Here is a 27,605-nt window from a genome sequence, read left to right on the forward strand (position 1 = left end):
AGTGTAAGCACTATTGTTTGGCCTCTGTTACCCTCTAATCTACAAATCCACCACTTTCATGAATTGAATTGAGATTCCATATGTGTGTGGGTCTAATTCCCAGGCACCCAATGCATTCCACAGCTCTCTATCGAGCTTTGTACCATACCTACTATCTTACTTATTGTAACTTTATCATAAAATTTAATATTAGGTGGAGCAAAAATTGCTCCATGTTTTGTACCATAAGCTCCCAGTTGGGCATTGAAGTATGAAAGCACTCAAATGATTATGCAAACTCAGATTGGTAAGACAGAAACTGCACCAGACTTGTGGTTAGGGTCTGGCCTCAGCTTTGCCTCGTCTGGGTATGTGGCTTTTGGGACAGATTACACTTCTGTCTGGGCTTCAGCTTTTTCATTTTTAAAACATGTAAATTTGATTGGCTCCATATTGTCCTTTCCAACTCAGAAAATCCCAAGTTCATCAGACTCATTCTACCATATTTCCCACAACTCATCCCCTGTGCCCAAAAAAGAGGCAATACGTTGTGAAATTTCACCACTGGAAACAAATGTATCTAAACCCTGATTTTTTTTTTTTGTTCTTGTGTTTGAGAACTCAACTGGATTATCAAAATTTTTTTCCGTTTAAAGAAGTCTTCTCTGATCTTATCAACTATCTAAAGTTCAGAAGAGAAACGACTATCATTGATTACTCATAAATTTCTCATCTGTTGCATTCATACTTTCTAAAACTTGGTTTACATAGAGATTTTATTGGGACCATAGAGGTAACATTGGGACTATAAAAATATCTCTTCCACTTTCAGAATGGATTATTTTGAGTAGGGATATAAGTGAAAATCAGCATGTAGTGCTTGTTATCTTGGTCAGTTTGAACTAGAACAACCACAAGAGTATTCCTGCCCTTATAAAGCAAATTAGTTCTATAGTGACATGCCGTAACTAGTGTGCCTTATTTTAAGAACTATATCCATTCATTTACAATTATGAAATAAGTACTTAATTGGAGGGTAGGTATAATGAATTACTCACAGTACTGAAGACTTAAAATTTTTAAAAGGTGAACATTCTATGTTCTTCCTTTATTATTTTTTGGAAAATATTATTGAAAGTATAGAAAGACGGGTATAAAGTCAGGATTTTTGGAGTTGAAAGGATCTTATGGAGCTAGTCAAATCTGCATGTTTTAAGATGATAAAACTAATGTCCAGACAGAAGAAGAGTAACTTGTCCAAAAATTCAAACTAGTGGACCCCTTTTGTTCCAGGAAACTCTCCTAGATAGAATTGGGATTTATCTATGTGCTTTCCTCCTATTATTAAATTATAATGTTGAACATACATTTAAGGGCAAACCCAGGTTTTTCTGAAGTCTAAAATAATTCAATTTGGGAGGTTGTTGTTATTTTTTAAAGGACACAAAATTATAAATATAAAATTAAATATAAAAGGGAATATTTATTTAGAATGGAAAATATATCACAACAAATTAGTGAAGACTTAGAGATTCCAGTCCCTTTCTTCTGAGATCTCGTTCGACAATTTACCAGAAACACATAGTAAAGTAATGTTTCCAAGCACAGCCTGCCTTCCCTTCCCCACTGAGGACACTCTACAAGTCCTAGGAACAGCCAGTTTTGTGGCTTCCTCAGCTCCAGGGTAAATCTGCGCCTGCAAACATTGTTCACATTATTTCACTAATGTTAAGAAGCAGTACAATACAGAAAATAGTCATCTATACTTTATTTTCATGTCATAACAAGACTGCAAGCACATTTGTTCTCTTATGTAGTGGAATGCATGGACTTGAGCTAAAAATAAGGATGAGGAGAAATGGTTCCTTTTATTTTTGTCTGTTACATGCTAGACGCTCTCTCGTTTTAGATGAGGAAACAGGGGCTCATAGAAGTAAAGCAAGCTGTCCAAGGAGATGTAGCTGTTTGCATTCTATCACCCTAGCCTCCCACCAGTGATTCCAAAAACAACTCTGTTTAAATGCTCTAGCGGGCCCCGTGCAGAAAATGCAAAATGACAAATGAGGCCGTTTCCTGGTGGTGGAGCTCAGAAGCACAAAACATTTCCCAAAGATACCAGTCTCACATCCCTTTGGAAGTTTTCTTAACAAAAATAAGAAACCACACAGCCAGTTGGAGGTAGAGCTTGGGTTATTTTCCAACATTTTAGTTTTAAATATATTACATAACTGCAGCCTGCTGTGTACCAGTGGGTACTGATTCCAATAAAGTTCTTCTGAGCTTGCGATTTTATAGTGTTGTTTTTTTTCAGTTAGTAGAATACAGTAACATATTCAGAACTTAAGATTTCTAGGATATAGCCAATTGAATTGATCTGAACAAGCCACTTCAATACCTGTGTGATGAAAAATACTTAATTTTAAAAGACTGAATCTTTTACATCTGGTAGATATGTTAAGTGCCCTAGAGCATGCTGTCTTAAAGTTGAGAGAACTAGTCTTGGTCCTGCCCCTGCTACTAATTGCTTTTCTGCAATTTAATGATTTCTCTCCTTTGGATGCAGGCTACGAAATTCTTAACCTCTTTCAATGTAGGGTCTTTGGCTATGAAATGAACGTGTTAGACTTAGAACTGCGAAACAGTCTATGATTAAAAACAATTTTTATTACAGAGAACTGATATATAAGAATGTTTATCCCAACATTATTCATAGGGATGGGGTGCAGTTAGAAGTAATCTAGGGAGCCTACTGGGAGAATGCCTAAGTAATTTGTGTTGCATTATTACCACGAGATGTAACTTAACTATTATAGGTACCACACTAGATGTACATACTGCAGTGCATATAGGTCTATAAAAAGTAGTATGTAGTGAAAAAATAGGAATAATCACTTTGATGGAATAATACTAGTTATGTAAAGTGTAAATATTTATTTTTAACACAAAATAACAGTATGCATTTTACAAAGGTAAGTGGATTTTCTAATATATCAGGTGCCACACTTGGGGCTGGTATTGGGCATGGAGATGAAGGAAGAAAGGGTATGGTGGTGGAAAGAAGGGGTTTGCATGGACCAATGATTCTAGGATGCTAGAAAAGAAAAGGTATGATTAACGCAATCCTGTGCACACACAAACTTCTGTAATGGTCACTTGCTCAAGAAAGAATATGTCCCTGTAAGAGTCATCACCGAAAATATTGACTGAGAATAGTATGAAATGTAAAATAACAAATATAGGAAGTATAAGCCTTATGTATATTAAAAATTACTGACAAAATAAGGAGAGATGAATTTAAGGAAACAATCAGAAATTATATATTAGAATCAGGTTCTCAATTCACATGTGATAATGAAAGGTTAAATGCTCCCAGTGTTGGATACTCATTCGCTTCATTGATTCTCTTGTCTTTCCTTCTTTTGGCCAGATTATTTTGGCTCTACTTTCTCTGGCTGGCTTCTATAATCGGTATTGGCTACTTTCTCTTCCTTTGGCTGCAATCATGGCATGTACGTTATTGATACTGGTATTTCTTTTAAAGGAGTAAATAGTTTTTGTTTTGGCCACATACAATGTAATCTCTCTCTCTCTCTCTCTCTCTCTCTCTCTCTCTCTCTCTCTCTCAAACACACACACACAGCTACTCCTAAAATATTGAATAAAGCCAACCCTACAATCAGTGGCTTAGGAGTGAAATTTAATACAAGGGTAAAAGAAGTGGTATAAACATGACGATGTGAACAAAAATGTTCCAGAGAATGACAAGTTGTTATTTGTTCCATAAAAAAATAGATGACTAGGACCAAAATTTTTTTATTCTTTACCATAATCTCCATTCCCATAGCCTGAATCTAAGTATTCAAATTATATTACAAAATATAATATGGTTAATATTTTATTTAGAAAAAAGCTTCTGATGATCATAAATCTCATGACGAGGTGAGGATTAGGCTTTAAGCCCCCTGCAACTTTTTCTGTGACCACACTTAACGATTTCTCTCCTTTGGCCTGTGTTGCCTTGGTATTTAAAGATTTTGTAGGATAAGCAGATTACAATATAGAGGTTCAAGGTAAAGCTGTTGCTTAGAATGGAAAGAATTTGAAATATATCATTGTTTTTTTACTTAACCTGTCATTAGCAGGGACTGAGGAGGTCAGATTGATGAACTTCCTAGATACCTCATGCTTTTATTTTTAAAGGTCAAGTGTTATTATGACAGACATTGCTATTATATTAATATTACTATCATTATATTAATATTTACACTAAATTTTTTACTTCTTGGCTTTATTTCACAAAATATGTTGGTTCTCTATCTACATTTGTTGAGGTGTTCATCATGAATAGTGAAAAGTAGTTATGCTTGCTGTAAGGTTGTGACAGGTGCAGCAGGGTGGTGTGGTGCTGAAGCAGATGGGCCCAGGAGCTAGAGTCTAGGTCGAATTTTGGTTCTGCCAATTATGAATTTTGTGGACATGGGCAACCTCTGTGTACTTTATAGAGTGATTATAAGCATTAAAGGAGGTAATAATTATAGAACACTTAAAATAGTGCTGTCACATAATAAGCACTCTTTCTGTGTTTGTTAAATCAAAGTAAATACACTTTAGCAAATGTTATTGAGGGGAAATGTGAAAGTGTGGATATCAAGTCAGTAGAATTATGTCTAAAATTAAGTTGTATAGTTTGAAGATCTTTTTTATGAATTATGCAGATAATCTTTAGTTCTTGGATGAGAAGACATCTATCTAAATTGCTCAGAAATCATCCTTTTTCTTCCTTTTCCAGTCATCAAACTGAGTTCAACTGCTAGGTGTTCTCTAGTTATTCTGTAAACACATTCTGCATTAAGTACCACAGTTCTTCACTCTTCCCATATACACAAATGCGTACATAACGTAGCAATCATTCTGAGATAGCACAGAATATGTGGGCTCAGGGGAAGAGGAATGGCTATCATGGTAGATGATGACTAGACAGTCTCCTCTGTGCTCAGCTCTCTATGGCTAACTGCCTGGGAAGCTGGCCAGGCACTGCGTGGGCTCTGCCTCCTAGAGCTGACCACCAACCTCTTTCTCTATCTATCCCCGCCATGCCCTTGGCCCAACTGCCTGGCCTTAGGCACCTGGACCTGCGCAACAACTCGCTGGTGAGCCTGATGCAAGCGTCCTTCTGCAACTTGACACACCTGGAAAGCCTACACCTGGAGGACAGTGCCCTCAAGTTCCTTCACAGTGGCACCCTGGCAGACTTGCAAGGTCTGTCCCAAGTCAGGGTCTTCCTGGACAACAATCCCTGGGTCTGTGACTGCCACATGGTGGCCTGGCTCAAGGAGACAGAGACAGTGCAGGGCAAATCCAGGTTCACCTATGCATTCCCAGAAAAAAAAAATGAGGATCTGGCCCTCCTGGAATGTAACAGCTCCAACCTGGATGGTGACCCTATCCTCCCTCCATCCCTGTGGACTTCTTTTGTCTTCCTATGTATTGTTTTCGCCCTGGTAGGTGCCATTGTCCTACTAGTTTTGCATTTGAACTGTGAGGGGATAAAAAAGGTGGATGCAAAAAAATAAAAATAAAAAAAGATGGATGCATGACATCAGAGATGCCTGCAGGGATCACATGGAAGGGTATCATTACAGACATGAAATCAATGCAGACCTCAGTTCTAGTTCAGATGTCTGAGAAACATTCCAGAACAGAACAAGGACAACTATACATGAGATGCAGACTTAATTAACTTTTATCCTGTCCTAGGCTTGCTCCTCCTCCACCCTCCACTGTAGACACCACTGGCCTTGACTGAAAGCAGTGAAGGGAATTTGCTCCCTTGTCATATACAGTGTTGTGGTGTGGCCTGTTAATGTAAGATGATGAATGACTGCATAGACTTTTACCCTCTTCCCTTTCTTGGAACTCAACATGTGTGGAAGGGTTTTTCAAATTTTAGCATGAACATGGACTCCTGGCTATCTGATTCTCTTAGTACAGGTGTAACAAGTGTACCAGCACAGATAGCATTCAACAAAAGCTGCCTGAGCTTTTGTGAGAAAAATACCCTATTCATAAGTATCAGTTTTATTCACATGTACCTAAATTGTGAAGAAAATAATTGTACTCCATAAACTGCCTGCAGACCTTAGCAAGCTCTTCAAAGTAACTCCATAGTACACAGGAGCACCCGCATCCGAATGCATGCATACATTGTACTGTTCTGCATATTACAAAAAAATAACTTGCCACTTCAGATAACTTCTTTGGCAAAGTAAATTACTTTTTTGATTGCAGTTTATATGGAACTATATGGCAGTTGTTTTATAAAGTGCATCAATAAAGATGCTTAAAAGAATTTTTTAAAAATGCCCAACAACCAACCAACCAACAAACAAACCATTCTTCTGGAATTATTCTTGGCTCTGAAGTGAATAAAAAAAGTGAACTTAAGAGCAACCTTGAAGGTAGCCAAGAAGACCTTAATTTAAGGCACGGTCATAAAATTTTACAGTTGGAAGGCTCCATAAAGATTATTTATTTCAATTTCTGATTTTCAGATGAGCAAACTGAGACCAGGAAAAGTTAAGTGACCTGACAAAAATCACAAAGCCAGAACTTGACATTTTTAAATGCAGATGAGGATATAATTTTTTCCATGATACTTACTATGGGCCCTGAGTTATAGTGTAAGTTGTACCAATTGGTATATTCTAAATGCAAGTGATTAAAAGAACAACCCCCCCAAACCTAGCCTAATAAATTAAGGAAAGGGGAAAATTATTGCTCCTGTAATTAAGAAGTCTAAAGGAGATTCAACTTCAGGCATCCCATGATCCAAAAATTCAAATAGTGTTAACATACCCATTGTCTTTATCATGGATTTGCTTCACTTTGTTATTCTCAGACAGATTCTTGCTTTCTATTTGAAATATGGTGGTAGTAGGTCCAGACTTTTATGTCCTCTCAGATTCAAGATCACTAGGAAAGAGCCAGGGGTTCCAGAAATAGACTCATATCATCCTATTGGCTCTGATTGGGACTATATGCCATCTACAGAGCAATCAGAGAGCCCAGGAGAAATATGATACATTGATTGCCTTAAGCTTGGGCCACATACAGTGAGAATCAGTACACAAATGATCTAAAAAAGATACATATAAAATGGTGATAGAAGGAGACTTGACTCTGGGTGGTGAACACACAATACAGTGTACAGATGATGTGTTGTGGAATTGTGCACTTAAAACCTATATATTTTTGTTAACCAGTGTCACCCTAATAAATTCAGTGAAATGAGGAAAAAGTTAAATACATGTGTTGTTTATTATTTTCTAATAATTATATAGCATTTACTCTGGCAGATTGTGCCAAGAACTTTACAAATATTAACCCCTTTGATCATCTTTACAATCCAATGAGATAGGTACTATTACTATCCCATTTGAGAATGAGAAAACCAAGTCACAGAAAGGTTAAGTAATGAGCCCAAGATTGCACAGTCTGTAGTCTGCAGAGTAGCCAAAATTCCCCTCTGAGACAACCTCGATCCAAAATACCTGCTTTTCAGCTGCTTGCACCGAGTAACTTCATTTTCTCTTTATCTAGTACAGCTATCTTCTTACTACAACAGTGCACTAAGCTGAGACTGATTTTTCTTCCTTCTTGTCATGAGGAGGCTGATTACCAGAAAAGTAATTGGTTTATAGAAGGGGGGCAGGCAGGGCCCGAGCTAAGGGGAGGATCCAGTTCAGTGGAGGTAACAGACAGTTCTCAGTGTCCTGGGCTTCCTTTTTAAAATGGTTTGGGTCTTGCAGGATGCATTCCCTTGCACACTACTTTTGCTAATTCTGGGAACTGAGACGATTTGCCAATAAGTTTTTTGGAGATGGATGATTTTTTAAATGTCAAATGCAACATTGAGCCGTTCAGTTGTGCTGTTTAAAATGTCAGGAAAAACCATTATTTTTGCAGACGGAGCTTCAGTGTGGTCTGATTTCAAGTTTGTGAAATGACTCCTGTCTTTGAGAAGAATCCTTCTTTTCTTATTTTGAAATGTTGCTGTTGTTTTGTCCAGAGAAGAGTGGTCTAAGAAGCAGTTCTGGCCTCCAAACCCAACCTACAACAAGGAAATAGTGTAACTCCTCCAAGATGCTTCCATTCCCTGCTAGCCTAGTCTTCCCAGAAACTTTGATGACAGCTAACCACTGTCCTACCCTCTTCCCACTTTCCTTCTCCCTCCTCCTTCAATAGCAGAGCTCTGGGTGATGTTTCCTTAAGAGTCCATTTCCTGTATGTTGTTTTAAAGCACTTTTCTGCAGAGCATAACAAGGAAGAGTGGAAGAGTACTTATTCTTCAACAGAATATTATATTCGAGGGATATGGAGAGGAGCAGCCTTCCAGGCAAGTACCAAATAATGACCAGTCCCAGTGGAGAGTTGGAACCTTAACACTTTGAGTCTATTTCTCCACACCTGTCATTTTCATCCAGGTATTGTCCCACGATTAGGAGCCTGAATTAAATCACCAAAAGCTAACTCCAAGTTTGACTAATATTTGTGGAAGAGGGTGAGGGTGAGGTCTACTAATTCCCTTGTTGAGTGGGGGAATGAGACAGGGAGGGTTAGAGCTGCCTCTGTGGTCTGTGAACCCCCAGCTCTATAACGCACTATTTTAGTACAGTCAGCCCCTCCTCCACTTGCTTCCTCTCTCATCATGACCCAGCTTGATCATCTCAAATTGTTAGGTTGTAAGAGATGACTCTCAGTCCGTCTCTGTATCTGAAATTATATGGTAAGGTCTACCACATAATTTACGAGAAACACAATTAATTTGGGAAGCAGGAGGGGGGAGGGGGGACTATGTCTTGATAGTGTAGGAGACTGCCATCGTGTGTCTTACCAAGACTCAATATGAGTATGTTATTTTACATGTTCTACATCGGCACATTTATGAAGCACTTTGATTAGAGTGAGCAGCGTGGCATGGAGCCTAAAGCACCACATTGCATGTCAGAAGGTCCAGTTTTTAGCCTGAACTTAGAACCACACTAGCTGGGTGACATTGAACAAATCAAAATCTTTCTGGTTCTCTCTTTTTTTTTTTTTCTTTCATGACGGGAGGAAATCAATGAGGTAATTTTTAAGAAAGTTAAAAGTATCTGCTTTCTACTTGAAGAATGAAATCTGTGTCTATAAAATCAGATTTAAAATATATATTATTTTCTATCTCCACAGTCTTGGAAATTTATATGAATATTTGTCCCTCTGTAACAGATACAATTGAGATACAGGGAGATTTATAGCTCACCTAACATCGAACCCCAAGGGAGCTACTGTTCTCTTGTGTGATACTTTGTGGCTGAGTCACTGACCTACATACATCACACAGGCCATGCTGGCTCTTCCACCCTGGGAGGAACACAGGCAAGTCCGTGGGTATGAATAGCCCGATTCCCAGATTGCTCAGCTGGGACATGGTATTTAGAATGACGGCTTAAAAACAGTTCTGACCAAGCAAAGCATTAGTCAGCTTGGGAAAAACTTTATGGCTTGGGAAGGACTTCTCAGGGAGGGAGAGGTAACAGTATACTCTATTCATTCCAGGAGGACCATTTGCGCTGTCAGGCAGGGAATAATTTGTTTTGGACCCACACAGAGAAAAGGGAAGCGAACCAGACTGGGAGTTAGAAGACTTCACTTTCAGTCCAACTCTGCCCAATAGTACAGGGCAAGGTACTTACCCTTTCTGACCTTACATTCTTTACCTATAAAATGGGAGAATAGGACTAGTTCGTCTCCAAACTTCTCTAAGCTCTGACAGGACTGGATTCCTTCCCAAAGTGTAAACCTTCTCCTGCGTCATAGCAGTGATTCAGAGGTTTAATTTTCAAAACAAGTCCTAAAGGATCAGAAGGTCTCTCTCCAGGGTCTCCCTTTTCCCTGGCTCTGTGTTCTCTTTAGGGTATAAGTAACCTTACTTATAAATAACTTTATTGAGGCCTGATTTGTATTATGAAAAGTGATAAATGTTTCCCTCTCTCCTGTGGTGGGCTCTGCAGGTTCCAAGTCATTTATTTTAGGGTTTCCTACAGCACTATACACAGTGCAGGCTGCCGGCCTTTTGTTTAGTAGAATTGCATATCCAGGAAATTGCAAGTCTGGGATTGTTCAATATTTCAAGCATTACTGCTTCTGAAATTTGAATGCTAATTATTGGGTAATTTCTTGTGTAACTTTCATGGCATGCTACTGATATGTAAATATAGAATGTGTTTAAATGTACAATTATTGGTTAACTATTACTTTTTTTCACTAAAGGAACAGCATGTGTGCATATGATTTCATGTGCATATGATTTTATATATACATACCCATTTTCTCCCGTGCCATTATATATTTTATTGGCTTCACGAACTGAACAATTTTTATGTAAATTTTTTTCTGCTGGAGATCTGGTTGCAACTATCTTCTAGTTCTTTCTACTATTTGCTTATGATGAAGCCCTTCTGCAGAACTTGAAGGCTGCAAAGGTCATTTAAGGTCATCTGTGATCCAACCTCTTAATTTACAGTTGAGAAAACTGAGGCCCAGGGAAGTTAAGGTGTCACTGCTGGTCATAGCCAAGGGAGAGCAAGAACGGATGGGTCTTGCTTCCCAGCCCAATGATTGTTTCCCTGCTACAGCACTGTAATATTTATAGACAGATAACATAACACACATATGTTTCTACAAATATAAACAGGGAAATGTTTATGTTTTGCTTACATTCTGTTATAGAAAGGTAGAGAAATTCAGGTATACATTTCCCTCATGAGTGTCTCAGAAATGTGCATCTTAATGACTATTATTCATGGGTTGAAGACAATATTGCTAGGTAAGTAGAAGATATGTATCCTGTTTCTTTAGAAGCCTGCTTCCCGCTGTGCCAAGGGGATAGAGTAGAAGTGCTGGTTAATAATTTATAGTATGCATTAATCTCTCGTCCTCTTTGACTAAAATATTAATTCTCCATTGATCATCACTATTTGCTTTTTTGCCCAGGCAATATACAATGTGCAGAGAGTTTGATGAAAGGGTTATTTCCTAGACTCATCCTGGTCCCCTGTGCTCTGCCAGTAATTTACTGACTTTATTTATTTGTGGTAATGAGCACACCATGTAGAGGATGCCAGCTGCTGGGATTGTCTTGGGTGCCTTTTTACTACAGCAGGACAATGTCAAAAGCACAGCTGTTTTTCCAATTTAGTATTTGCAGCCTGTGCCTGCATTTTTATTACATTCTTAATGGAACAATGTAGGTGAATATAGAACATTTGAAAATCTCAGCCCAATTTCTATTAATAAAGTGAATTTGTTAAGAAAATGCATTGAGAAGTGTTTGGGGTGTGTCTATATATATATTCTAAAAAACAACAGGTTCTAGATGATGGGCAAAGAAGATTTGGTTTTGTGACTTAGAATTTTATACATCATTGTATATTTTTGTGTACATATATTTAATATGTGCATACATTTTGCATGTATATGTATAATTTGTATAATTTTTTATGAATTATAATCCAAGAGATAGGAGAAATTTAGTATGTAAGCCATCCTTTACCAAATGCGTTAAAAGAGAGAAACTTTTTATATTTTGATTTGCAAAAGGGAAGTCAATCTGCAAATCATTCTTTGTTTTTTGTGAAATGCAGCTTTGAATTTTTGTCTGAGAATATGTTTTCCCAAATGTGGTTATTTCAAATAAATTGTGACCCATGAAGGTCGCCTAATTAAGTAGGAACTAGCACTTTTGCTGCTTCCTCATTTGGCCATTTGTTCCTTCCCTTTCTGTTCCTTGTTCCACAGTGGGGGTTGAGTGCATTGCCCTACAGACCAAGGGACCCCATGAGCTGGCTCCTTTTAACCCTTCTCTTTCTGACTTTCATCTCTTCCTTCCTCTTTTTTTTTGCCAATAGAAATATTTCTACTTTTATCTTCTCTCACTACCTCTTTAAATTTTCTGTTAATTTAAATAAACTCAAGAATTTCAAGCTCTCTCGGCACACCCACGTTCGTGGGCTGAGCTGTGTGCACAGCACATTACATACTTGTAGTTTCTCATAGATGATGAGCAAAGCATCTGATGACTGTGGGACACTTGATTGCTTATAACACACTGTGAGGACAGTGGATTCGTATTACAATTGCTCCTACTCAGCTGGTGGCCTGGTTTTCCCCGAAGCTCTGTGAGATGGATTTTTTTCTTTGAATGGTCATTTATGCAATTCCTGCATATTGAAGGGGGAAAGACTTAGTAATGTGCTCTACTCTTGAATATTGTAACTGCACTATTTGGCAAATTACCATTTTCATAAATCAAATATATCTCTCTCTCAAGATCTAGTAAGGAAATCAGAAACCACTTTAAGTATTTACAAGAGAAGAGATTAAATACGGGAATTGTTTACACAGGTGATAGAGAAGCTAAGACCAAAACAGGGCTTTATCAACAGAGAGAGAGGTGAAGGAGGCAGAGTTACAGGTAAGGCCCCAGCAGCCAGGGCCAGCGACCAGTAAGCTGGAACGATGACAGCCTTGTCCAGCAGGAGCTAAAGCCAGAGAGGAGACCATCCGTCACCTGAGAAGCCATCCAAGGTGGAGGGAGCTGTGGCCTCAGGTTTCTCCTCACTCCCCACCCCCTCCACAGTCTCATGCCAATGCCTCCCTTTGGCCAAGCACAGAGGGCAGCCAGTGACACAGGAGCTTAGGAAAAGCAAACTGCAGAGATCAGCCCCCTCTGGTCCACAATACAGATCAGAGTAGGATGGGGAAGTGTGGACGCAACAGGAAGGGAAAGAATGGCTCATGTAGTGAATAGGCTAAGAACACTCACACAGAAGTCACCACCTAACCCTAACTGAGCTCTCTTGATCCCCAATATAGGCAAAACCTTCATGTGGGTTTAGGAATCGAGGGGTCAGGGACCACAGACACTGAAGGTTATCCAGAGCCAGCCTGTGGCTCTTGAGTACCTGCTTAAACTCCCATCTCTTTGGAAATTTTTGGTTTAATTTTTCTCTTCTCTCCTCTCCCTCCCCCTGCCCCACCACCGCCACCACTACTTCCTTGCTAAAACTTTCCCTGTGGTCACTAGTCAGAATTATGTAGAGGTTTTCTTGGGGAAAACCTCTACACTTCTTCAGCTGGATCATAGCCTTGGTTCAGGGTTAGAATAATTAAGTCAAGGATGATATTGCAGAAGAGTTGCAGTCCTAATAAAATACAGCCTTCTTGAGGAAAAGACTTCCCTATAGAACATTAAATCCTAGAACACAGTACCACTCAAATACTAGGTTATTCAATATTTTTCTTTTTTACTTTTTCTTTAATTTAGAAAACTCTCTGCCTTATTTCTTTTTTTAAAAAATTTAAATTCTTTATTGTGTAAAGTATTATGAGTCTCCTTTTCCCTCCCATTGACCTCTCCCCAGCCGCTCCCACCCCCCAGCACATGCCCTCACCCCGCTACTGTCTGTGTCCATTGCTTATGCTCATATGCATGCATACAAGTCCTTTGGTTGATCTCTTACCCCCTCACGCCCCCGCCTTCCCTCATAGGTTGGACAGTCTGTTTGATGCTTCTATGTCTCTGGTTCTATTTTTGTCCATCAGTTTATGTTGTTCATTATACTTATTCAATATTTTTGATAGAAAACAAAGCTTCCTGGATGGTGAAAAATAATCTCTAGTTTCTGTAGTTTTGGGTAAGTTATATAAAGTTTCTGAGACTCATTTTAGGGCTTTTTAAGATAGAATTTTGAAGAAAGAACCGCCTGTATGACCTGTCTGTTCAATTATATAATAGAAACTTGAGGGCAAGTACAGTATCTTACATTTTATGTATAACATCTAGTACATTGTCTTATACAAATAAGATGCTCAATACATGTTTAATAAAGGAAGATCTGACTGAAAAATTGGCCAAGCTCCAATGTGGACAAGCTTTTTAAATATTTGCTTTCTTGCTGACCGGTGTGGCTCAGTTGGTTAGAGTGTCTTCTTATGCACCAAAAGTCACTGGTTCAATTCCCTGTCAGGGTACATGCCCAGGTTGTGGGCTCAATCTCCAGTAGGGGGCCTGCAAGATTGTTTTTCTCTCATCGATGTTTCTATCTCTCCCTCTCCTTTCCTCTCTCCAAAGTCAATAAAAAATATTTAATAAAATAAAATATTTGCTTTCTTTTGGAATTTTCTATTTTTAAAAAATGTATTTAGTAGTAATAAATTTAGGAATCTACTTATCAGGGGTTACAAACTCAAATACCTATCAGGGGTCAAGCAAGTAATGTGGAATGAACCTGGTTAAGACAAAAGAGAATAGTGGAGACTGTGGAGAACTGGAGATTATTGGAGAGAGCTTTAAATGTCCTCTCTAAAGGTATTAACTGAGGTTCTGTCCTAGCCAATTGTCATAAGGAAGAATGGCAGCGATGTTGTCAGAACTTCTGGATACATATGTGAAATTTCTATATGTTTGTGGCTAGATCAGCTACATAAGAGATTCTGTTAAAAACAATGAATACATCAAAAAAGAATCCATTTTAGACTTCCAGGTGTTAACAGTAATTATAGTTCTTAATAAGGCACTTATTTAAGATGCTTTGAGAACTAGCTCATGATTTTCAAGCTCTAGTTTTCCCCTGTCTTCCTTTTCAATTTTAGCTGGAATACTTTATCAGAGCAACTTTCTGTTGTACTCGGTTTCGTTGCAGAGGTAGCTACAAGGCAGAAAAGAGTGCTGTCAGCTATTGCTGAACTTTGACTTTCCTATTAACAACAGTACTGAGTAGTTGCTCTTTCAGATTTATCTTCTGCAATAAACATTAAAAACCCTACATGAATGATAACAGGTTTTCAATCAACCAATAGATTATCAAGAAATGTGCTTACTATATGGAGACTATAAAGATAATGGATACTGTTATGTTTAGAGGTGATCAGCTCAGATAAGTGCAACACACTGTTGACAAGGTTGGGCTTGTGAGTTTTGGCCAAACAACCAGTTAGTTTCATACACAGAAATGCTCTGTGCACCAGTAGAGAGTAATGGCTCCAACAGAGCCACTTGAGTTTCATAAGACCTATTCCAATTTGCAGTTGATTTGATGTTGAGGGAAGCTAATAAGGTAGAAAATGAGTCATTTTCCAGCATGATATAACTAGAATTGGTTCTTGGCCCAGAACGACATGAGTCAGTTTGGTCCTGACTCAGTTCCCAGTCTGATGCACAGTGACTCATTTCCCTATGTGATGTCATGTTTGTTCCTTGTTAGATTTGACCTCTTCGTTGTTTTATTGTATTAGGGTTGTGTGTGTGTTTTAAAAGAACAAAATGAGAATATTGTAGAAAAAGATGAAATACTCCAAGGAATACATAATCAGACTAATAAAGAAAGCCTTGATTTTCTCACAATGAGCCTGAAGCAGTAATTAAGCTTTAAATGACTGTATTGTTGTTCCCATCTATTAGGGTTGTTAATTTCCAAATAGCTTAGCTATTAGCCAACATTTGATTGAAAACATTTTGCATGTAAAAGAAGAAAAATTGGTATAACAACAATTCAATCATTTGGTAGATATATTTATAAAAGGCAGCTGTATTTGAAAGAAGTTAACAATAGATGGTCAGATTAAAGAGGATACATGGATTGATCTTTCTAGAAAGATACATTAATTTATATACAGAAAGTAAACAAAAAGGAACATTTATCATGAAAACCATGAGCATATTTAGGATATGTAGAATTTAAAAAATATTATAAAAAAATGTTTAATGCTTATGTCAATTGTGAATGAAGTTCAGTATTCATGGCTGTGTTGAGGGTCAAGTTTGGAAGCCTGGAGAAAAGCAACTGAAGAATCTGACACTCTATGTTAAAAAGGATTAACTATGGTCTTCTTCACAAGGCAGACCGAACACTCTCTTCCTCAGTAGATAACTATACTGAGAAAGTCAAAGCTATGTAAAGTAGTTACTCTGATGGCAACCAATATAAATCTCTTTTGAAGGACTTAAGCTAAAGGAAAAATTTTAGGGGATGATGAATCAAAGGAGTTGCCAAATAACCAAGTCTCAGGGTACTTTGTGGGGCTCAGATTAGGTACTTCTGGAGCTCCTACAACTCTGTCAAATTGCAACTCTGCTCCAATAGTCTATATTCTTTCTCACCATTCATGTTTCAGATGCCCGGAAGAATGATCCATTAATTAGCCCACCGTGGCAGGTGTATCTCCTCTGGGATGAATCATCTCTGACAGAGGGGCTATCTGCATTGTTCCCACTGGGAGAACTGTTATGAGCTGGCAGCCATCCCAGCTTGTGTCTGCTACAGAGACACGATGTGTTTTGCTCTCCAACTTCTTTTCTCTATAGCCCCAATCATAACATGCTTTTTATCTATCTTGTAGATGAGTGCTTCTCAAAGTTTTATGTTCATATGAATCACTGGGGATCTTGTTAAAATGCAGATTCTAATCTCATAAAATTGGGGTATTACTTAAGAGTCTGCATTGATAGTAAGCTCTCAGGTGATGCCAATGATGCCAATCCATAGCCCACCCTTTCAGTACCAAGACTGTAGAAGAGGTTTTTGGCTGCCTAACTATTATCCATTCCCTCTTCCTCCCTTTCTAATACCAGAGAGGTGTTTATACAAGTATTCATCCTACCCCTATACAGTTTATGTGCTTTGGGGAAAACTGAACATACTCCTAGCTCTAGTAGTGGGTACCAATTGGCTTAAGTCAATAAATCATTCAATGCTATTTTAACTGAATCTTGAACAGGGGTTGGCAAGTAGAAGGTATTCAACAAATATTGGTTAAGTGAATACATGAATTGATGTGAGCATACATATGTGACATAAGCTTATCTAAGATGCATTTCAGGACACTGGGTTGGAATGCTGATCTGGATGCACTTTCTGCCATTGGATGTGAATGTTTGAGACTTGATTTTGACTGGCAGCCTTCCTACAACTATTAGGGGAGCCTGCCTTGGGATGAAGCTGACACTATAGAAAGCAGCGCAAAGAAGAAAGAAATGGGCCATTGATAACTTCATTGAAACATTGGGTTAATTACCCTATGTCCACCTCAACAGTAACTCGAACCAAAAATCCCCTTCAATTTTAAAGCCATTGTTAATGAGATTTTTTTGTTACAACGTGAAGAGTCTTGACAATGTCAAAATGTTTATTCCATTCCAAGGACATCCTATGTTGGTGCAATGTGGATGCCTCCTGGGTCACTGTGGTCAGAAAGCACCAGGGTCAGAAAAGCATTCTACAAATCCTGTGGTATGGATTCAGAAACAGGCTTCACCCAAGAAATTTACAAAGAAAATGTCACTGGGGAGAGCAGAAGTCTGCTATCTCAGCTTCTCATTGATCCAAGGAAAGGGATCTACAGGAATATGGATATATGTTCCAGGAGAAGGACCCTAACTCCTTGTCGCTTTCCATATAGGGAAAGTGAGAGAACAACTTATCAGTGGGGCTATAAACAAATACTGGGGCACCAGGCAGGCTGAGTTAGGTGTCAGATGTTCTCAGGAGTCTTCCAGGAAAGCCAATTTTGCAGCTCAGGAGATTTGAGGCCTGCAGGGAGGTCTGTAGTTTGTCTGGCTTGGGGCTGGGGTGGAGTAGGGGGTGGGAAGCCACCAGTCCTATAGGAAGCTGAGTTTGGGCAGCCCATCCCACTGGGAGAAGGGAGAAGGGAGAGGCCCCTGCTCCAGTTGGCCTGTCAGGGTCACCTAAAGTGACCTCCCAGAGTCATTTCTAGACAATTTTGCTTGTCAAGCACACTAACCTAAACCCTTGACCTAGCCAGTCCTATAAAATCCCATGCTTCATCACTGCCTTCAGGATAAAGTCCAGGGAGTTTGTTTTCCAAGACAGTCACCATCTGGCCTGACCTTGCTCTTCAGTTTTATGTCATCCCCTACTGTTAACATGAACTCCAACTATACCCGACGACCTGCTATGCTCCCAAAATTTCATATATCATCGCTTCTCAGTGTCTGGAAGATGTCTACACCATGCCTCTTCCTGGAATGCATCTTGCTGAGCACTCTGCCCACTAAATTTCCCCATGATCAAAGCCGGCTCTTCCTTTAAATTTCAGCTCAACTATGACTCTCTCTGGGAAACATTCCCAGATCTTTAATCCCATACCTAGCACAATTAATCATTGCTTCCTTTGAGTTCTTCTAGCACTTGCTTCACACTGCTAGCTTACACTTATCACCTTGTTAAGCTACATATCCATGGCCTCCCCCAGTTTACGAGTTCCTGAACATAGAGACCTTGTCTTGTTTGTCTTCATAGCTTAAGCCCTACTGGGCTGCTCTCCATGGGACTGATCCCGCTGGCCCCATTGTGGGATCCTGCCCTTTATTCTCCTCAGGGAACGTGCCTCAAGGCCAAAATTTACTGGGAAGTTGTACAGGCCTTTCCCTGGTGATGAAAGAATCTAAAGATGGACTAAGTGCAACACATCCAAACGCTGGGATTTGTACCCACGCTGGAGAGGACCTCACAAGTCTGGGAGGGAACAACATTAGAAAGAAAGGAAGCTCCGTATTTCAGAACAAATTCCCAGAGGGTCAATGAGACCAGTCACTTTGGAGAATAGCCACTAATACAGAAGACAACATGGCATATAAAATGAGCACTATAATGTTGTTAAAATAAAGATTTCCCCTTCTTTTTGACCTTTTTCAATATGATTGTGTTGCTATTAACTTTATTACTGAAGCTTAATAGCCAAATACCAGGAAACACTCCCAGAAACAGCTGTGAATGTAGCCATTCATCAATGTGGCCCAGCATTGGGGCACATGGGGGAGCGATTTCTATTTCAACAGCCACAGCGCCGGGGTAGTTCTTGTTAGAGCACTAACAACAGGCACTTAAATTAGACCACACAGAGTTAAGGGAAATAGTTGATTCTTTCCTTTTCATCAGGCCAACGAACTTCAGAGACTTGTAAATGATACACCTTGTCCTGTACGGATTTTTAGAACCACAGTGTAATGTCCAGAGTGATAAGAACCAGCGGGTCACATGGTTTTTCTGAAGATTTAGTCAGTCACCTCAGGACACACCCAAAGGCAGGCTGATGCCAAAGTACTCGGGCCATTGGGTGTGAGCCTGCCGGAAGCAGAGACTGGGAGGCCTAATGGAGCGGCTGGCACAGGGACAGCCTGCAGGCCCAGTCTGGTCTGCATAACAGCTGCACATGTTCCTGGGACCAGAGCCAGCCGGTGGCTCATGGCAATGGTTTCTGGGGCCTGGCTCCATCCCAAGACCAGCCCAAGCGCCTTAGCCCTGACCTGGCAGTGGCTTTGTTCTGGCTCCAAGCTGAAGTTCGACTCCCTGAGCCAGAAGGTGAAGGCAGGCCCTGACCCATGCCCTCCTCCAGGCCTGACAGGCAGCCTGCTCTAGGTGAGGCTCGGGGCCAGCTAAAGGGCAGCCCTCCAGGGTTAACCAGGGTCACTCAGAACTTTTGCAGTGGTTCTGCCCTTTCTGGGGCTCAGGGGGCACTTCAGTGTTGCTGTATGTGCACTGGGCCCTGGATTGGTGTAGAGGTCACAAGGGATGGAGCGGAAACTTGGGAAATTCCTCTGACCCTGACCAGTTCAGGAATCAGAGGCAGCTCAAGGACTGGATTTTCAAAACTGGACTTGGTTTGGTTTTGCATGAGTGTCACCCCAAACCAGGGTCTCCCAAACAGGATATCAGGAAAACCACACAATTCTCAAAATAAAATAAAATGGATTTTCATCTCAGAACATTTCACAAACACCCTAAGTAGAATATATAGATGATGGAAATCAATGCTTGCAGTCTCCTTCAAGTGTGGCTAAAGCATCTTTAGAATATTTTAGTATCTTTATTGATTGGAACAGGCAATCTAAGAAACAGCAGAGTGCTGGCTACGCAAATAAAGCTTCCAGACAAGCCTCCGGTCTGGCTCCCCCAGCAGATTGCCACCCCGAGCCCCTCCCAGGTGTAACTCTGAAATCTGCTCTTTAAAATATAATCTTTATTTGCATGCCCCCCCACCCCCACCCCCCATGTTTCAGTCTAATTCTCCCAGATTAAGAGAAACACAATAAAGGGGAAAAATTGTTTTCAGTGCTTCCCCTTTCACAAACTCTTTTTTTAGAAACCACAGCCTGGGATCCCAGCAGAGGTTCCTGGGGGCTTTAAGAACATCAATCAGTTTCGCAGCTGGAGGCTGAGGCTTTCCTCAGGGAAGACTTTTTACATAAAACAGATTGTACTTTGTCCTTGCCAGGGCAGACAAAGGTTTAAATTAAATATGCAGCAAGCTGCAGTTGGCTGCTTGCCGCAGCCTGTGGAGGGAGTGCTGGGTGGAGGGGGGAGGGAAAGGAAGATAGTGAATGTAGCCATTCCTACTCGCCTTCCTTTCTCTGTAGCTTTCTCTGTAGTTGTTTCTGTTTCCTGTTTCTGTTTTTCCAGTAGAAGGAGCCTAGAGTGAAGATGCAGTCAGCCTCCTGGGACTTCAGTTTCCACTTTCAGACAATGAAGAGTTTGAGATGATCTGTGAAGGTCTTTCCTCATATATTTAACCTTCTAAGTTATTTCTGAATTCAGCTGCATGGCGTTCCAACAAATGTCCTAAGCCTCATCCTATATAATAAAAGGCTAATGTGCAAATCAACTGAATGGTGGAACAACTGGTTGCTATGACGTGCACTGACCACTAGGGGGCATACGCTCAATGCAGGAGCTGCCCCCTGGTGGTCAGTGCACTCCCACAGGGGGAGTGCTGCTCAGCCAGAGGCCCTGAGCTGGGCTCACGGCTGGTGAGCGCAGCAGTGGTGGTAGGAGCCTCTCCCACCTCCGGGGCAGTGCTAAGGATGTCTGACTGCCAGCTTAGCCATCAGTTGGACATCCCCCGAGGGCTCCCAGACTGCGAGAGGGCACAGGCCGGGCTGAGGGGACCCCCGCCCCAGTGCATGAATTTCGTGCTCCAGACCTCTAGTCTATGAATAATGCATCCTCACCGTTCCTGGGGAGACCAGACTCCTTTACTACAGCCTCAAAGGTCAGAAAGGCCAGGTTACTGGAGGAGGAGGCCCAGTAGAATGTGCTAAGTGGCAATTGATCCCATATCTCAGTCTTAGCGAGTCATAGTGGTAGGGATTGTCATGAATTGAAGAGAAAGAGTCCTCAAAAAAGGGGCAAGCTCTACCCAACTCAACTCAAGCCAGTTGTTGCCACTTGGGAAGATGGGTCATGGAGATGCCAGTTCTTTTTTTAGTGTGAAAGTTCTAAACTTTTTTTTTTCATCCTCACTTCGAGTTGTGAAGATATTTTTTTCATTAATTTTTAAGGAGAGTGTACGGGAGGGGGAGAAAGAGAAAGAGAGAGAGAGAGAGAGAGAGAGAGAGAGAGAGAGAGAGGAGAGAGCGCAAGAGAGAAACATTGAAATGAGAGAGACACAACTGTTGGTTGCCTCCCACTCATGCCCCGACCAGGGCCAGGGATTGAACTTGGAACCAAGGTATGTGACCTTTTGGTCCACAGGCTGATGCTCTACCCACTGAGCCAACTGGCTAGGGCCAATCATATTTTTTCAATATAGAAATGTTCTACTAGAAGTTAAATTTCAGAAAAATAACTTCAGTCATATTTAGGTTCTCAATCAACTCTTGGCCTGGGAGTTAATGGTTTTGTTCTTTTATTGGTTAAAAATAATTTCTAATATCTACCTCGATGTTAAAATTGACTTCATGCTGTTAGCCTTGTGGGGAAAGCAGGCTATAATGGAGTATATATTTAAATTTCAGAATTCCGTTTTGCATTCTGTAATAATGGTAACCTTTTATATTATTATTAGCATATTAAATGAAAATATTTTAGTATATAATTGAATATGAAAGATTTGTATAATACAAGGTAATATGCATTTTAGTTAATAATTCTATTACTTGAATACATGTGTGTTCTACAATACTATAATAATTGCAATAATAAGTCTGCAAAAGACAAGCAATGAGAGAAATTTTGTTCTCTTTATATTAAAGTATTAGGCACAGTCTTTTTATTTTGTGAGAAAGAATCAAATGAAAATGGGATTTAATCCTTTAAAACATTCATGTTAGTGGCTAGATTACCTCTTTTGCTATTTAGCTGTATAAGTAATGCAAATTTTAATTTCAGGAATGTATATGAAATATATTACAATTTCAAGTAATGATCAAGTAAAAAGCAGGCACAGGTAATTTATTGGGAAGCAAGATACAATGATTTCTTTCTTAAAATGCAGGTGAGGGTGGGTAGGGAGAGATCAACCAATGAACTTGTATGCATATATGCCTAACCAGTGAACAGAGACAATATGGTGGTGAGGGCCTGGGGGTGGGAAGGACAGGAGTGGGCTGGAAGAGGTTAATGGGGGGGAAAGGAGGACCTATGTAATACTTACAACAATGAAGATTACAAAACAACAACAAAAACACAAAAAGAAAATAAAAGTAAATAAATAAAAAGAAAAAAAATTTAAAATATGTTTTTATTGATTTCAGAGAGGAAGAGAGAGGGAGAGAGAGAAACACCAATGATGAAAGAGAATCATTGATTGGCTGCCTCCTACACTCTCCCCACTGGGGATCAAGTCTGCAACCTGGGCATGTGCCCTGACCGGGAATCAAACCATGACCTCCTGAATCATAGGGCAATGCTCAACCACTGAGCCAGGCCGGCTGGGCTATTTTACATTTTTAAGCTTTCACTTATAGTGTAAATGGAAGACCACAAGTAAATAGTTTCCTTATAAATGGGGCAATATGTTTAGCAAATGAGATGGCATGAGCACAATCAGAATGGACACTGCCATGGCCAGGACAAACATCAGCTGTAAACCACTGTTCTGGACTTACTGGTTCTTCTTAACAAGTTGCAACTGCGCAATTGTTATCACTAGAATGATTACAGGATGGAAAACACTGGAACATTTAGTTATTAGTCTGGATAACTACCCACTGGCTTCCACAATAGACCAACTGTAAAATCTCAAGGGCTTTCCACAACACACATTTATTTCTTGTTCATACAAAATGATGTAGTCAGTCAGCGAGGATTCTCTTCCACTCAGAGACCCCGGGTTCCTCCATCTGTGATGCTGTCATATAAACACATGGCTTCCAAAGTCACTGTACAAGGGATGGAAGAGTTGGAGGGATCCCCTGGATACCACTGATCCATGACACTTCTGCTCACTTTCACCGGCCAGAACTAGACACATGTCTCCAACCTCACTGCAAGAAGGAGCAGAAAATGTAGGGGAGCACATCAATTGTTTTGTGACTCTGTAGCCCAAGTACCAATAGTGATTTCTATATCTCATCACACAGTGATTTCTATCTCACATCACACATTTATTTAACTAATGGCGCTGCTGACTCAGGGTCTGATTCTGTGACTTCTTTCTTTCTACAACCAGCCCTGTCATACTCTCTTCAATCTATTTCTGGATCAGATGTCCAAGAGGGACAATCTGATTGGTTTGTTTATCATCTTTGTTTGCTTGAGCAGAGGCTTTGTTCAAAGCAATCTGAAACACACTGGCCAGTCTATAAACAGACTACTTGATTACATGACCACACCTGTTTTAGCCACCTGTGTAAAGGAGTTTTGTAATAAATTGCATTGGAATTTGGAGATAAACTGAATAAATACAGGGTGTGGCAAAAGTAGGTTTACAATTGTGAGTGTGCAAAAACAGTTTATTCTAGTATTATTACTTATTATTTTCCATACAAATAGCTGTAAACTACTTTTGCCCTACCCTGTGAATTAGCAGAATTATATTGGATAGTGAAGAATTAAAAAATATATCTAACAATGTCTCTATTGCTATTAAATTGTTACACTATCATAATTGCAAAATCAAAATTTGCCAAGGTTTTGTAAAGGACTACAGCTTTATTTTTTCAAGCTATTCAAGTAATATGAATAAAGTACAAAAATCTTTCTTCATTTTTTTTCAACAGTTGAATTTCATTTCTATTTTATGTCTCCATTGCATTGAGTAGAAGAAACTTAATTTTGCTAAATTTCAGGCCTCCCCATACGTACCAAAGGTTGCATTTAAGATTCAAGGGATTTGTGTAGTATTAGGGCATTCAAACATGTATAATCCTGTCCTCTGTTTACATCCCTCCTGGCTTTCGTGAGGCACTGATTGTGGCAGAGATCACTAATCTACAAGTATCAATTTTCTCTCTCTTTTTTTTCTTCTTCAGTTAAAGAGCCATCTTATTTTTATCTGGGCACATGACTGCCCACCTAGTGACTATATTTCCTAGGCTCTCCTACAGCTAGTTATGGACATGTGCCTACGTGCTGGCCAACGTGTGGTGAATGGGTCTTCTGGCCCTCAGCTATCCACACTTCTTTGTCTCTTTCTCCTAGGCTGAAATGAAGATGTGGTGATGGCGAGCCAGCTTTGTTTCTATGAAGGCATGGGGTCGATATTCTGGGGAGTGGTGGAGCAACAAGACAGAAGGAACCCAGGCTCCTGATGACCTGGTGGAGCAGAGTAGGTGTAGCCCCCTGGGTGATTTCTGCTACACTAACTTCTATGTGATAGAACGGACTGTTCTATCTTAAGCCTCTGTTATTTTTGGTCTCTGTGAAAGCAGCTGAATCAATATCTTAAAGGCTACACCTACTCTGTGAGGCGGCTCCTGCTGCATCCTTCCTTGTTTCTGATGGTCAGGAGCCGTTCAATCTGTTGCTCCTCCGTTCCTTGTTCATGCGGCTCCCGTGTGTTGGTAATATTCTAATGCTTGCTCCCCAGCTCACCAGGAGAAACTCTGCTTCTGTGCTTGTCTCTCCAATTTATTTCTAGATCAGATTCCTGGCCTCATTCTGCCACCACCACTTTGTGGCTTTGGGAACTCTGTGGGACTCTTATCGGACCATCTGCCTAGACATAACATGCAGATTTTCTGCCTACTTCTGTACAGCTGGACACAAGAATCTCTTCCAGAGAGTCCTGCACCTCCCAGATTCCAGCTGGAAGTGTGCGTGTGTGTGTGTGTGTGTGGGGGGGGGGCGGGGAGGGGTAGAATATTATGCTCTAGAATCCCCAAACATTTCTGGGCATTCTATTATTCCTCCCTCCGACCAGAGGTCTCAGCTTAGGATCAGACTTAGGGTCCCTTCTCAGGAGCCCAAATCTCCATCCTCCTCCTCATCAGACAAATCCTTTTGAGTCTGAGAGCAGAGGGAGCTCTGTTCTAACATGTCAGGTTTTCCTTCTAAACATTTTGATTTAATGCTTGAGCCTAAGATTTAAAAATATTCTGTTTTCTGGATTCTGTGATGTCATTCCTTCTCTGAGGAAAATAAGGCAAAACACCTCATGAGATCGAGAGTGGTGATAGAATAATGTAGATGGATGAAAGTGTCTATTTATTATTGTTTTAAAATATATTTTTATTGATTTCAAAGAGGAAGGGAGCAGATAGAGAGAGAGAAAAAAAAAGAGAAAGAGAGAGAGAGAGAAAACACATCAATGATGAGAGAATCGAACCATAACCTCCTGGTTCACAGGTCATTGCTTAACCACTGAACCATGCCGGCCAGGCAAAAGTGTCTCTTTATATTTCAAAATTTTATCTGTCATATAACTAGCAGCCAATATTGCCAAATACTTGTCTTCTAGGATTTCTTCAGTCAATAAATAAGAATTATTTGCCATAGTGCAGTGGAAAGTTCATTGAATTGAGATTTTGGTTTGTGTTCTAGTCCTAGTTTTTCCTCTTCTATGTCAATAGTAAAGAGCAATTCCAAATTTTGTCTCTTTTATCTGTGGACTTTGAATCTGTTGATTGTGTAACATTGGGAAGCTGACCTAGATTTCATGCTTCAGTTTTTAGTCTATATTTTCATAGCATTTTGTACTTCAGATACAGGGAATATCTATGGAATAATAATAACAATGTCATTTCAATAATATTTAAATAGCACTTCTAAATGCCAAGTATTATTCCTAGTATGTTACATATACATTGTGAATCATTTATTGGGTAGATTGATATATAATCCAAAGTAGAGCTAGAATTTAAACCTACACAATCTAGTCTCAAGGTCTGTGCTCTTATTTATTAAAGTAGACAATCTCTTACAATAGGAAATAACTTGAAAGGATTGAAATTGTTGGAGTACTTTTCTAGTTTGATTCATAAGTACCATCTTTCAAAAGTAAACTATGACTCAACCCTGCCTAAATTATCCCAAATTTCAGGTATGCTGAATGGATGCTCAGAGTACAGTTATTTAAATTATTAAGCTATTAATTTTTATAAAGTGGAAAATAAATACATTTACTTTATTTAAGCTCTCTCCTTTCAAAAATGAGTTTAGGTCAGGAATCAATGCAAGCAACTCAATTTTAGTTCCCATTTAGAAATAATAATTCAAAATAGTATTAACTAAGTAATAATGAAGTAAGGTCTCCTTAGCTTTTTTGAATTTTGCTTATTAAAAGTATTTGTATCAGGCCAAACTGTGTAATTGAAATATACAGTAATTGCATGATAAAACTTTATCACCATCTAGTGTCAGTAAAGAACATTGCAATAACATTGCTTGTTTTTTGTTTTTTTTTTGTCCCTCTTCCTCTGGCAACTTCCTTCTATATCTGTATCAATATTAACCAGGTAGTACTGTTCGGTTCCTTTACCAGAAATCTTTGATTCTGTAGCTATTTTAATATTTTAATTTCAGGGGGAATTCATTTCATGACGTTTATCGCTTCCAAAGCATGGTTTATTTTAGGGAGTGCTCTCATGGGACCATAAGAATGTCCATCTAAATTAGAGACAGTGTCTAAATCCTTGGAATGTGTTCACCCCTAAAGGATCCCTTTACTTCAGTTTCAAGATGCTAAGCATGGGAAAATCTTCATGATATATATTTAAATTATTATGGAATATTTTAGACATTCAGAAGAATATAAAGAATAATATATCTATTATTTAGGTAGTGACTCACCATTATATATTGCTATATAACAAATTGCCTAAAAATGCAGTAACTGAAACAACTAACATTTACATGTCACAGTTTTTAAAGGTCAGGAGTCAGGGAGTGGCTTAGCTGGGTGGTCTGGTTCAGGGTCTCTCATGAGGTTGTGGGCAAGCTGTAGGCTGGGGCTGCAGTCAGTTGAAGCCCAGCGGGGCCTGGAGAGTGTTCCAAGCTCACTCCTGTTATTGGCAGATTTCGCTTTCTTGCTGGCTGTTGGCCAGAGCTCAGTTCCTCCACACATAGGCCTCTTCATAGGACTTGCTTCCCCCAAAGCAAGAGAGAAGAGGGAGCATGAGCCAGAGAGAGGAGAGAGAGAGAGGGTGGGATGGAGGAAGAGAGGGAGAGGGAAGCTATAGACTTTTTATAGAACCGAATCTCAGAAGTAACACTTCAGTTCTACCATATGTTATTGGTCACACAAACTGGCACTGGGTGGCACGGTACGACACAGGGTGTGAATAACCGCAGGCAGCAATCTCTGGTGCCATCTTGAAGGCTGGCTACTACACCCACCATCAAGCTTCA

This window comes from Myotis lucifugus, unplaced genomic scaffold (genome assembly GCF_000147115.1).
Source record: "Myotis lucifugus unplaced genomic scaffold, Myoluc2.0 scaffold_62, whole genome shotgun sequence".
NCBI lineage: Eukaryota > Metazoa > Chordata > Mammalia > Chiroptera > Vespertilionidae > Myotis > Myotis lucifugus.